We start from the raw sequence: 13,940 nt of genomic DNA on the forward strand, positions 1-13,940 counted from the left end.
AAGAAGGAGAACCTGGGGAACTACAGACCCTGGTCAAACTCACCTCAGTCCCTGGAAAAATCATGGATCAGGTACACAAGGAAACCATTTTAAAGCACTTGGAGGAGAGGAAGGTGATCAGGAACAGTCAACATGATTTACCAAGGGCAAGTCATGCCTGACCAACCTGATTGCCTTCTATGATGAGATAACTGGCTCTGTGGATATGGGGAAAGAGGTGGACATGATATATCTTGATTTTAGCAAATTGTACATCTCAATCCCAAGAGACAGTTGCATCCACCTGCTATGGGGATTGTACCTGCACCCTGTGATGGGCATCAATGGTCATTCATAGTGGCAATCCATAGTAAATCATATGGATAACGAATAATCATTGGGGGAGGGAAAGAATGTTGGGCAGATTCTATATCCTGCCAGGTAGGGCCCTCACCTAGCGTATAGGTGACCCAGGTTCAAGCCGTTCCTCCTGTGACTGTGTACTTGTTTATGCAAAGTGGAACAGCTGCAACAGCCTCCAGTGCTTATGGCACTCACTTAAGAGAGTGAAAATGTAAGGGCAAATACCTTCTCCTTAGTGGAGGGGGAGGGACATAAACTGGTGTCTTCAACATCAAAATGCCTGGAAGCTTAAATGAAAAAATTCACGTAGGTCAAAACAAAGGGTTTTATTTCACCGATTTTTTTTTTAACTTTCAATGAGCCAAAAATTTCAAAAAACTTCAGTTTTTGGTTCAACATGAAAAAAAACTTTGTCTTTGATGTTCCAGAATTGCCAGGGAACTGAAGAATTTCTTATTCAGCCAGCCCAATGGGAGCCTGCTCTCTAGGCAATTAGATAAGGTGATGTGGTGCCCTTATCAAAGGCAGCTCTGTTCCAGCTCTGGCCACTGGGAAGCCACAAGTGAGTTCTGATTCCCATATGTCATCCAGCCTTGTCATGCACAAGCTCCCAGTGGAACTGTCTTAATGGCAGTAAAATGTTCATGTTCCGTCTAGTGCTACACAAATATATTATTATCATTCCTTTAACAGTCACACCATTTTTAACTCTTGGTAAGGTTCCAGACTCCGCCGTGGCTGCTAAATCGCAAGGTCAGATATCTTGTTTGCTAAGCTGAGACTTGAACTAGCCCTTTGTTTTGCACTTTGTTCGTCTTAGGATGGCTCTCAGCCAGTCAATTCCGAGTCTTGGGGCCAGTTTAGTAGAGTTGCATAGAACACATTGTTGTGGGGGCAAAGATCTTAGTGGCAGTTCATCAGTTGAGAGAGAGGCCTTTTTCTCAGGACTTCCCCGCAGTACCATCGCTTATCCAGGAGCCTGAGTTCCCAGGGCTTCATCACTATAGTGCTCATGTACTAAGGCTGACTTAAGAGTCAATACTTGGATATTTTTCTCTTTTGCTCTGCTGCAGATTTTCAGGCACCCATCGCAACGTTCACATTTGTAAGTGGATATTAGCTTTTGCCTCAGCCAGAGTAGAATACATATGCCATGCCTGAGGCCCTGGGTCTCTCTCCTATCCGCAAGGCCAGTAGATAGTCACTGTGGCCCAGATCCACAAAGGTACTTAGGTGCCTAAAACCCAGATTTTGGGGCTATTGTAATAATTAAAACTGCTGCTTGGCTGCTGCCTAACCCTGCAGGTGCCTAAATGTTCAGAATAAACGTTCCCAATGTGTCTACATTTCTGCCTCTGGGCATTCACACTGCTGCATCCCTCTAGGCGCCCTGACGCCTAAGCCCCAGCATGAGCCAGAAACTGGGGGAAGGAGGACACACCGTCCTCTGCCTATCTTGCCTGTGGGACATGATCTGATAGACATGCTCAGAGCATGCTTCCTGCATTGCAGCCCTTTAAAATCTAGACAACAAGGTGGTGCTGTCTCCTTTATAACTTGTAGCCCTGTGGTTAAAGCACTCACCCAGGATGTGTAAGACCTTGGTTTGATTCCCATCCCCTCCAGTGGGGAAAAGGGAGAGAGGGCCTGAACCAGTGGGCCATGGGATATTCTGAGCCCTCAGTCTCTCCTGGTGAAGCTATTCCACTTTGGATTCATACTTAAATTGCCACTGGGTGAGAATGACTCTAAAATCTGGCGGCTAAAGCCCCTGTTGGCAAGATGGGACGACTCAGGGTCCAGTCCCCCTGGTCCAATGACAGTTTAACTATTTGTACACAGTGGAACAGCTTCAACAGGGGACATGAAGGAAGCCCCAGGGAAATGCTGTCAGACCGTGGTGCAAATTTCATGTCTAGTTTTCAAAAAATTGTGGGAGTTGTGTGGAGTGAGGCAAGGTAACAGCTGCCCACTCTCATCCAGAAATGAATGGTCTGGTGGAAAGATTTCATGTAACTTTGAAAGCTGTATTGAAAATGTGTGTCACCATGTGAGAGAATGACTGGGATGTGTTACTCCCTTGTTAGTTATTTGCATACAGAAATGTACCCCAAGAATATACTGGCTTTGACCCCTTGATCTCTTGTATGGGAGACAGGTGAGGGGACCCCTAGATTTAATCCAAGGCTCTTAGGAGGGTAGCACTGAGGAGCTAGGACAGAATGGATGGGAGCATGTCACACAATGAATAACCGATAATGGAACAGAACCTTGAAAGGAGTCAGGAATCGCAGATGACTTGGCATGACAGGAATGCTGAAGAAAGATGGTTTGATACTGGTGATTTGATGTTAGTGCTGATTCCAATGAGGAAAAACAAAATGCACGATTGTTGGGAAGGACCGTGTGAGGTGCTAGAGAGAGTGAACCAAGTCACTTACAGTGCACTCTAGCCCCAGTGCAGGGGAGATGTACAAACTGTACATGTCGACAGATTTAGAGCTTGCCAGGAAAGGGAGATGGGAGTCAATGTGATTTGTTGTGCTGATGAGGGAACGTTTAATGCCCCTTTAATTGATTTGAAGAGGTTCCTCTGGAGAGCACTGAGATGTGGGAGAGTCTGAAACCCACCCAAAAGCAGGCAATGTCAGCCCTTTTAAAGCACCATAAACAGGTAATTCCAACCAGCCAAGTTTAAGGGACAGAATTCTACATTCCATTGAAACTACTCTGCTCCTAGCAAAGCACATTGTTCTAAAGGAGAGATGCAGAAGCAAATTCAGGAGGTGGAAAGCCTGCTGGAAATGGGGGTGATTACTACATTAAAAAGCCCCTGGGTGTCTCATATTGTGATGGTAACTAAAAAGGATAAAACCATGAGGTTTTGTGTGGACTTTATGGGGTTAAATTCTATCACCCAAATTCTATCACCCATAGCCCACATCCTGAATAGAGGACCTACTGAATCCCTTGGGGTGAGGGGGGTGTACAAAGTTCATAAGAAGTCTGGACTTAACTTGTGGGTATTGGCAAATTCCCTTAGATGCTGTTGACCAAGAAAAATCCGCTTTTATAGTGAAATCTTGCCTATATGAGTTTAAGGTTATGCCCTTTGGATTAGTCAATGCAGAGGCCACCTTCCAGAGGCTTGTCAAGGAAGTGTTGCAAGGATTAGAAACCTTTGCCAGGGCCTAATAGATGGCTTGGCGATTTTCAGTAGCTTGTGGTGAGATCACTTGAACCATGTAGGAATTGTGTTACAAAGGCTGAGAGAAGCCAACCTCACTGTTATGACTCCAAATTCAGGGGGGGAGGGGGGGGCTGCAGAGGTATCTTACCGAGGACACAGGGTGGATAGTGGGTTTGTTCACCCGGACCCTTTAAAAGTAGAAGCTATTCAGGGTTGGCCTGCCCCACAAACACAGAAGCCGGCTCAATCCTTTATTGTTCTGGCCAACTCTTATAGGTTTGTAAAGATGTTTAGTGACATTGTGGGCTCATAACAGACCTTAAAAAAAGTGGAAACCAGAGTCGGTGGTGTGAACAAAGGTCCGTGAAAAAGGCTTTCGGAACATAAAAGAAACTTTGTCTAAAAAGCCTGTTTTGGTCAGTCCTGATTTCAGCAAACCTTTGTGCTGTGCACTGAGGCTTCTAGGTATAGTGCTAATGCAGGATGGTATGGGAAACAAGCGATATCCCATTGCCTGCTTGAGTAAAAAACTGACCCCTACTGAACAGAACTATGCTGTCATTGAGCGGGAAGGCTATGCCATTGTTTGGGCTGCTAAGCAACTAAAATCTTATTTATATAATAAAAATTATAAGGTTTTGACATATCATGCCTCTCTAGTATGGTTCCATCAAGGTAAGGGCACCAATTCCAGACTATTAGGGTTCCAGACTATAGTCATAGAATCATAGAATCATAGAATCATAGAATATCAGGATTGGAAGGGACCCCAGAAGGTCATCTAGTCCAACCCCCTGCTCAAAGCAGGACCAATTCCCAGTTAAATCATCCCAGCCAGGGCTTTGTCAAGCCTGACCTTAAAAACCTCTAAGGAAGAAGATTCTACCACCTCCCTAGGTAACGCATTCCAGTGTTTCACCACCCTCTTAGTGAAAAAGTTTTTCCTAATATCCAATCTAAACCTCCCCCACTGCAACTTGAGACCATTACTCCTCGTTCTGTCATCTGCTACCATTGAGAACAGTCTAGAGCCATCCTCTTTGGAACCCCCTTTCAGGTAGTTGAAAGCAGCTATCAAATCCCCCCTCATTCTTCTCTTCTGCAGGCTAAACAATCCCAGCTCCCTCAGCCTCTCCTCATAACTCATGTGTTCCAGTCCCCTAATCATTTTTGTTGCCCTTCGCTGGACTCTCTCCAATTTATCCACATCCTTCTTGAAGTGTGGGGCCCAAAACTGGACACAGTACTCCAGATGAGGCCTCACCAATGTCGAATAGAGGGGAACGATCACGTCCCTCGATCTGCTCGCTATGCCCCTACTTATACATCCCAAAATGCCATTGGCCTTCTTGGCAACAAGGGCACACTGCTGACTCATATCCAGCTTCTCGTCCACTGTCACCCCTAGGTCCTTTTCCGCAGAACTGCTGCCTAGCCATTCGGTCCCTAGTCTGTAGCTGTGCATTGGGTTCTTCCGTCCTAAGTGCAGGACCCTGCACTTATCCTTATTGAACCTCATCAGATTCCTTTTGGCCCAATCTTCCAATTGGTCTAGGTCCTTCTGTATCCTATCCCTCCCCTCCAGCGTATCTACCACTCCTCCCAGTTTAGTATCATCCACAAATTTGCTGAGAGTGCAATCCACACCATCCTCCAGATCATTTATGAAGATATTGAATAAAACCGGCCCCAGGACCGACCCTTGGGGCACTCCACTTGATACCAGCTGCCAACTAGACATGGAGCCATTGATCACTACCCGTTGAGCCCGACAATTTAGCCAGCTTTCTACCCACCTTATAGTGCATTCATCCAGCCCATACTTCCTTAACTTGCTGACAAGAATACTATGGGAGACCGTGTCAAAAGCTTTGCTAAAGTCAAGAAACAATACATCCACTGCTTTCCCTTCATCCACAGAACCAGTAATCTCATCGTAAAAGGTGATTAGATTAGTCAGGCATGACCTTCCCTTGGTGAATCCATGCTGGCTGTTCCTGATCACTTTCCTCTCATGCAAGTGCTTCAGGATTGATTCTTTGAGGACCTGCTCCATGATTTTTCCAGGGACTGAGGTGAGGCTGACTGGCCTGTAGTTCCCAGGATCTTCCTTCTTCCCTTTTTTAAAGATTGGCACTACATTAGCCTTTTTCCAGTCATCCGGGACTTCCCCGGTTCGCCACGAGTTTTCAAAGATAATGGCCAGTGGCTCTGCAATCACAGCCGCCAATTCCTTCAGCACTCTCGGATGCAACTCGTCCGGCCCCATGGACTTGTGCACGTCCAGCTTTTCTAAATAGTCCCTAACCGCCTCTATCTCCACAGAGGGCTGGCCATCTCTTCCCCATTTTGTGATGCCCAGCGCAGCAGTCTGGGAGCTGACCTTGTTAGTGAAAACAGAGGCAAAAAAAGCATTGAGTACATTAGCTTTTTCCACATCCTCTGTCACTAGGTTGCCTCCCTCATTCAGTAAGGGGCCCACACATTCCTTGGCTTTCTTCTTGTTGCCAACATACCTGAAGAAACCCTTCTTGTTACTCTTGACATCTCTCGCTAGCTGCAGCTCCAGGTGCGATTTGGCCCTCCTGATAACATTCCTACATGCCCGAGCAATATTTTTATACTCTTCCCTGGTCATATGTCCAACCTTCCACTTCTTGTAAGCTTCTTTTTTATGTTTAAGATCGGCTAGGATTTCACCATTAAGCCAAGCTGGTCGCCTGCCATATTTACTATTCTTTCGACTCATCGGGATGGTTTGTCCCTGTAACCTCAACAGGGATTCCTTGAAATACAGCCAGCTCTCCTGGACTCCTTTCCCCTTCAAGTTAGTCCCCCAGGGGATCCTGGCCATCCGTTCCCTGAAGGAGTCAAAGTCTGCTTTCCTGAAGTCCAGGGTCCGTATCCTGCTGCTTACCTTTCTTCCCTGCGTCAGGATCCTGAACTCAACCAACTCATGGTCACTGCCTCCCAGATTCCCATCCACTTTTGCTTCCCCCACTAATTCTACCCGGTTTGTGAGCAGCAGGTCAAGAAAAGCGCCCCCCCTAGTTGGCTCCTCTAGCACTTGCGCCAGGAAATTGTCCCCTACGCTTTCCAAAAACTTCCTGGATTGTCTATGCACCGCTGTATTGCTCTCCCAGCAGATATCAGGAAAATTAAAGTCACCCATGAGAATCAGGGCATGCGATCTAGTAGCTTCCGTGAGCTGCCGGAAGAAAGCCTCATCCACCTCATCCCCCTGGTCCGGTGGTCTATAGCAGACTCCCACCACTACATCACTCTTGTTGTACACACTTCTAAACTTAATCCAGAGACACTCAGGTTTTTCTGCAGTTTCGTACCGGAGCTCTGAGCAGTCATACTGCTCCCTTACATACAGTGCTACTCCCCCACCTTTTCTGCCCTGCCTGTCCTTCCTGAACAGTTTATAACCATCCATGACAGTACTCCAGTCATGTGAGTTATCCCACCAAGTCTCTGTTATTCCGATCACGTCATAGTTCCTTGACATCACCAGGACCTCCAGTTCTCCCTGCTTGTTTCCAAGGCTTTGTGCATTTGTATATAAGCACTTGAGATAACCTGTTGATCGCCCCTCATTGCCAGTATGAGGCAGGAGCCCTCCCCTCACAGACATTCCTGCCTGTGCTTCCTCCCGGTATCCCGCTTTCCCACTTACCTCAGGGCTTTGGTCTCCTTCCCCCGGTGAACCTAGTTTAAAGCCCTCCTCACTAGGTTAGCCAGCCTGCTGGCAAAGATGCTCTTCCCTCTTTTTGTAAGATGGAGCCCGTCTCTGCCCAGCACTCCTCCTTCATGGAACACCATCCCATGGTCAAAGAAACCAAAGCCTTCTCTCCGACACCACCTGCGTAGCCATTCGTTGACTTCCACGATTCGACGCTCCCTACCTAGGCCTTTTCCTTCCACGGGGAGGATGGACGAGAACACCACTTGCGCCTCCAACTCCTTTATTCTTCTTCCTAGAGCTACATAGTCCGCAGTGATCCGCTCAAGGTCATTCTTGGCAGTATCATTGGTGCCCACGTGGAGAAGCAGGAAGGGGTAGCGATCCGAGGGCTTGATGAGTCTCGGCAGTCTCTCCGTCACATCACGAATCTTAGCCCCTGGCAAGCAGCAGACTTCTCGGTTTTCCCGGTCAGGGCGGCAGATAGATGACTCAGTCCCCCGGAGGAGAGAGTCCCCGACCACCACCACCCGCCTTCTCCTCTTGGGGGTGGTGGTCGTGGAACCCCCAACCTCAGGACAGCGCATCTCAGTCCATCAGATGAAATTCGTGTTGATAAATGAAAAGTAATGCACATTGGAAAACATAATCCCAACTTTATATATAAAATGACGGGGTCTAAATTAGCTGTTACCACTCAAGAAAGAGATCTTGGGGTCATCGTGGATAGTTCTCTGAAATCATCCACTCACTGTGCAGTGGCAGTCAAAAAAGCGAACAGAATGTTGGGAATCATTAAGAAAGGGATCGATAATAAGACAGAAAATATCATGTTGCCTCTATATAAATCCATGGTACATCCACACCTTGGATACTGTGTGCAGATGTGGTCGCCCCATCTCAAAAAAGATATGTTGGAATTGGAAAAGGTTCAGAAAAGGTCAACAAAAACTATTAGGGGTATGAAATGGCTTCTGTATGAGGAGAGATTAATAAGACTGGGACTTTTCAGCTTGGAAAAGAGACAACTAAGGGGGGATATGATAGAGGTCTATAAAATCATGACTGGTGTGGCAAAAATAAATCAGGAATGGTTATTTACTCCTTCTCATAACACAAGAAGTAAGGGGTCACCAAATGAAATTAATAGGCAGCAGGTTTAAAACAATAAAAGGAAGTATTTTTTCACACAACGCACAGTCTCCCTGTGGAACTTCTTGCCAGACGATGTTGTGAAGGCCAATTTCTTCAAAAAAGAACTAGATAAGTTCATGGAGGATAGGTCCATCAATGGTTATTAGCCAGGATGGGCAAGGATGGTGTCCCTAGTCTTTGTTTGCCAGAAGCTGGGAATGGGTGACAGGGGATGAATCACCTGTTCTGTTCATTCCCTCTGGGTCACCTGGCATTGGCCATTGTCCGAAGACAGGATACTGGGTTAGATGGACCTTTGGTCTGACTCACTAAGGCCATTCTTATGTTCTTATTATGGTGGAGCCTAGTTCTGCAGGAATTTGACATGGAAATAGTCCATAGCAAGAGGAAAGAAAATATAGTGGCTGATGCCTTAGCAAGACTAGGGGGATTCTAGGACATCAGTGACACCCCTTCTGACATCAGTTTTGCATTGGGGGGGTGTGATGCTGTTGGACCAGGTGCCAGCTATTGTCAAGGCTGTAGGCATCAGCTGAGTGCTGACAAATTCATAGCTAGAAACCAGACCAGCTCACCTGTATGTTAGTACTGTGAGAGCTAGATGTTAGACTTGTAAGGATGTATTTAGTGGTTTGACTCTATAAAAGGCTTGTAAGTTGCTGTATGCCTTACTCTGACTTGTAGTGTCTGTAGCCCATGCTATAAGGTAATATGAAAATTTTGCTTTATAATTGTAAAAATGCCTGCTCTGAACTTGTGAAGTCACACAGGAGGCGTGTTCCCCCGGCCCATTAAGGAGGACTATCAAAACTAAGTGGGCCATTGTAGGACAAAAACTTTGCTGATTGCCCCATCCACCCATGAAGAAGTTGCGTGCAGATATGCTCGTTCCATCAGTTTGAACTCTGGGTGAAGGTCATATAAAAATGCTCACAGGAAGAAATAGTTTGCTGTTTGGATCTCAGAAGGGCTGGAGCTAAGGGACAAAAGCAGAAATCCCTAGGGACCGCCTGGGTTAGCCCTAAAAGACATTCAATGCTGACGGATTACTACATCTACATATTTAGAAAAGCTGGACGTGCACAAGTCCATGGGGCCGGACGAGTTGCATCCGAGAGTGCTGAAGGAATTGGCGGCTGTGATTGCAGAGCCACTGGCCATTATCTTTGAAAACTCGTGGCGAACCGGGGAAGTCCCGGATGACTGGAAAAAGGCTAATGTAGTGCCAATCTTTAAAAAAGGGAAGAAGGAAGATCCTGGGAACTACAGGCCAGTCAGCCTCACCTCAGTCCCTGGAAAAATCATGGAGCAGGTCCTCAAAGAATCAATCCTGAAGCACTTGCATGAGAGGAAAGTGATCAGGAACAGCCAGCATGGATTCACCAAGGGAAGATCATGCCTGACTAATCTAATCGCCTTTTACGATGAGATTACTGGTTCTGTGGATGAAGGGAAAGCAGTGGATGTATTGTTTCTTGACTTTAGCAAAGCTTTTGACACGGTCTCCCATAGTATTCTTGTCAGCAAGTTAAGGAAGTATGGGCTGGATGAATGCACTATAAGGTGGGTAGAAAGCTGGCTAAATTGTCGGGCTCAACGGGTAGTGATCAATGGCTCCATGTCTAGTTGGCAGCCGGTATCAAGTGGAGTGCCCCAAGGGTCGGTCCTGGGGCCGGTTTTGTTCAATATCTTCATAAATGATCTGGAGGATGGTGTGGATTGCACTCTCAGCAAATTTGTGGATGATACTAAACTGGGAGGAGTGGTAGATACGCTGGAGGGGAGGGATAGGATACAGAAGGACCTAGGCCAATTGGAAGATTGGGCCAAAAGGAATCTGATGAGGTTCAATAAGGATAAGTGCAGGGTCCTGCACTTAGGACGGAAGAACCCAATGCACAGCTAAAGACTAGGGACCAAATGGCTAGGCAGCAGTTCTGCGGAAAAGGACCTAGGGGTGACAGTGGACGAGAAGCTGGATATGAGTCAGCAGTGTGCCCTTGTTGCCAAGAAGGCCAATGGCATTTTGGGATGTATAAGTAGGGGCATAGCGAGCAGATCGAGGGACGTGATCGTTCCCCTCTATTCGACATTGGTGAGGCCTCATCTGGAGTACTGTGTCCAGTTTTGGGCCCCACACTTCAAGAAGGATGTGGATAAATTGGAGAGAGTCCAGCGAAGGGCAACAAAAATGATTAGGGGACTGGAACACATGAGTTATGAGGAGAGGCTGAGGGAGCTGGGATTGTTTAGCCTGCAGAAGAGAAGAATGAGGGGGGATTTGATAGCTGCTTTCAACTACCTGAAAGGGGGTTCCAAAGAGGATGGCTCTAGACTGTTCTCAATGGTAGCAGATGACAGAACGAGGAGTAATGGTCTCAAGTTGCAGTGGGGGAGGTTTAGATTGGATATTAGGAAAAACTTTTTCACTAAGAGGGTGGTGAAACACTGGAATGCGTTACCTAGGGAGGTGGTAGAATCTCCTTCCTTAGAGGTTTTTAAGGTCAGGCTTGACAAAGCCCTGGCTGGGATGATTTAACTGGGAATTGGTCCTGCTTTGAGCAGGGGGTTGGACTAGATGACCTTCTGGGGTCCCTTCCAACCCTGATATTCTATGATTCTATGATTCTGTGATCTCTGTCACCTTTTGGAACCATAGACTGTAACTCATTTGTGCTTATATTGTGCCTGCTTTAACCTGTAAATAACTCTCATTTCTTTTTCCTAGTTTATAAATCCTTAGTTAGTTTGCTATAGGATTGGCTACCAGCATTGTCTTTGGTGTGAGATCCAAGGTACAAATTAATCTGGGGTAAGTGACTGGTCACAACCTGACTATTTTGTGATATTTGGTGTAAGTGAGCACTTACCAGCTTGGCTCGGTGGCAAGATAGACTGGAGTGCCCAAGGGGACTGTCTGTAGCTCCAGGATAAGATTATTGTAGTACTTTGGGAGTTCACATTTGTTACTGGGTTTGTGAAATCTAATTATAAAACGTATCACCCATCTGGGATGTCTGCCCTGAGGCTGGCGCTCACGGTCATGAACCACTCCAGAGAGCGTGGCACTGGCTGTCTTCAAATTCTGCCCATAACTGTCAAAGGGAGCTGAGCACTTGAAAATCTGAGCCTTGCTGTCCGGCGCGGACCAATGTCTGAGGCGTAGATCACTGAGTACTGAAATGCTCTAGTAAAGAGGTACTCCTAAGGACCTAGTCTCTAGCTAATCTGAGCCCCACCGAGCTCTGATTTACTTTGCAGATGGAATTGCCAAACGATGAACTGCAGAGAGGCACAAATATCTCACAGCTGTTACTGTAGCCAGCAGCTTACTGGTCAAAAACATGTTGCCAACGCAGTCAAGACAAGCAAAACTGCCTTCTAAACAGCTATTGCAGCACCCCATAATGTTACCTGACAGGGCTGTGTGTGTCGGGCTGCTGAACCTACAGCCCATCTTAAAGCAAAAGTCCGTTTAAATTAGCAAAGCACAAATCATCGCACCCAATTAGGCACAATCCAAACTCTGAATCAACTGAAAAGAGATTATGTGTTTTATGCACAGCATCTTAAACGACTCCATGCAGGCAGCCTTGGTTAATTAAGACTTTGTTTAGTCACCGGGCTGAAAAATGTCAGTAAATAGGGAATGAACATTCTGGCTTGGAGAGGCCAATTAAGGGAGTTAGTCCAAGAGTGAGTCCTAGGAACAAAGAGTTTGGGCTGAGCTGAGGGCCAGTGCCAAGTCAGTGAGCAGAGATGAGAGTGAAAACCAGTACAAGGATCCTGATGTTCGGGCCTGGCCAACTGCAGACTTCTACTGCTCCCACCACCACAGATCTCCTCTGCATTCCCTCCTCCCACTAGTGCCAGCTCCCCTTTCCTTCCTTCTCCTACAGCTCCCACCCGCCACACTTCCTCCCATTGCCCTCCCCTTTGCCCCCTGTCATGCCTGCACAAATCCAGATTCCAGCAGCACTTCCTCCTCCTCCCTGGCAATGTATGCCCCAACCTGGCGCTGCCTCTGCCTCCATCCTCTCTGCCCCTTCCACCACACCTCCACCTCTCTGTGCCCTCCCACTGTAAGCTCAGACTTCTTCCCACGCTGTCACCCTCCCTTTCTCTGCCCCAAATTGTTCCCATGTGTGAAGATCACCCCAAAGTGCTCCACCCTCCGTGGTCATGCCAAACCAACCCCCCCAGGCTCACCTTAAATTGGTCCTTCGTGCATGCTCACTCTCGCGAGATCTTTCCCAAACCCTCCCCCCACTATGTTCTCCCCATACACTGGCCCTGTGTAATCATCCCAAACTCCTCCTCATTATCTCACCCTAAAGCACTGTACCCCCTTGAGGTGCTCTTCCCTTGATCCCCCCCAAACCCATCCACCATGAGCTCCCACTAAACCACTCCAATTTAAAATCAACCCTAATTTTGAAATTGTGAATGAAAAGGAGGAAATTATTAATATTATATTCCCAAGAGAGGTGAAAAACATGTATAGTAGAAAAGGGAGGAAAGGGATAGATAATAAGACAGAAAATATCATATTGCCTCTATATAAATCCATAGTACCCCCACATCTTGAATACTGCTTGCAGATCTGGTCATCCCATCTCAAAAAAGATATATTGGAATTGGAAAAGGTTCAGAAAAGGGCAACAAAAATAATTAGGGGTATGGAATGGCTGCCATATGAGGAGAAATTAATAAGACTGGGACTTTTCAGTCTGGAAAAGAGACGACTCAGGAGAGATATGATTGAGGTCTATAAAATCATGACTGGTGTAGAGAAAGTAGATAAGGAAGTGTTGGTTACTACTTCTCATAACACAAGAACTAGGGGTCACCAAAAGAAATTAATCGGCAGCAGATTTAAAACAAACAAAAGGAAGTATTTCTTCACACAACGCATAGTCAACCTGTGGAACTATTTGCTCAAGAATGTTGTGAAGGCCAAGACTATAACAGGGTTCAAAAAATAACTACATGAGTTAATGGAGGATAGGTCCATCAATGGCGATTAGCCAGGATGGGCAGGGATGGTGTCCCTAGCCTCTGTTTGCAAGAAGCTGGGAGTGGATGACCGGGAATGGATGACTTGATGATTGCCTGTTCTGTTCATTCCCTCTGAAGCACCTAGCATTGGCCACTGTCGGAAGACAGGATACTGGGCTAGATGGACCTTTGATCTGACCCAGTGTGGACATTCTTATGTTCTTATGTAAAAGAACCTCAGTAAGAGTGTGCGACCAGCATCAAATAGCAAGAGCCTAAAAAGCATAGTGATCCCATTTCACTATGCATTATTACAATATAGCTGGCACAAATGCTAATCATTGTTTGCATTGGGATACACTTTCGCATTGGAAATATAGTTGAAAGTTTTCTTTTTAAAAACAGTAATCATTTTATGACAGTCATTTTTGTAACTTGCTCTAAAGGCTTAAAAACTAGTAAGCAGCTCTGAAACTCATTCACCACCACAGGAAGCGTATTGCAGGGCCCACCGCTCCTGAGCCCCAATTCTATGTCATAGCCGCAGGGCGACTGTCTGAAACAAAC

Source organism: Lepidochelys olivacea (genome assembly GCF_965140295.1).
Source record: "Lepidochelys olivacea isolate rLepOli2 genome assembly, chromosome: 18".
Classification (NCBI taxonomy): domain Eukaryota; kingdom Metazoa; phylum Chordata; order Testudines; family Cheloniidae; genus Lepidochelys; species Lepidochelys olivacea.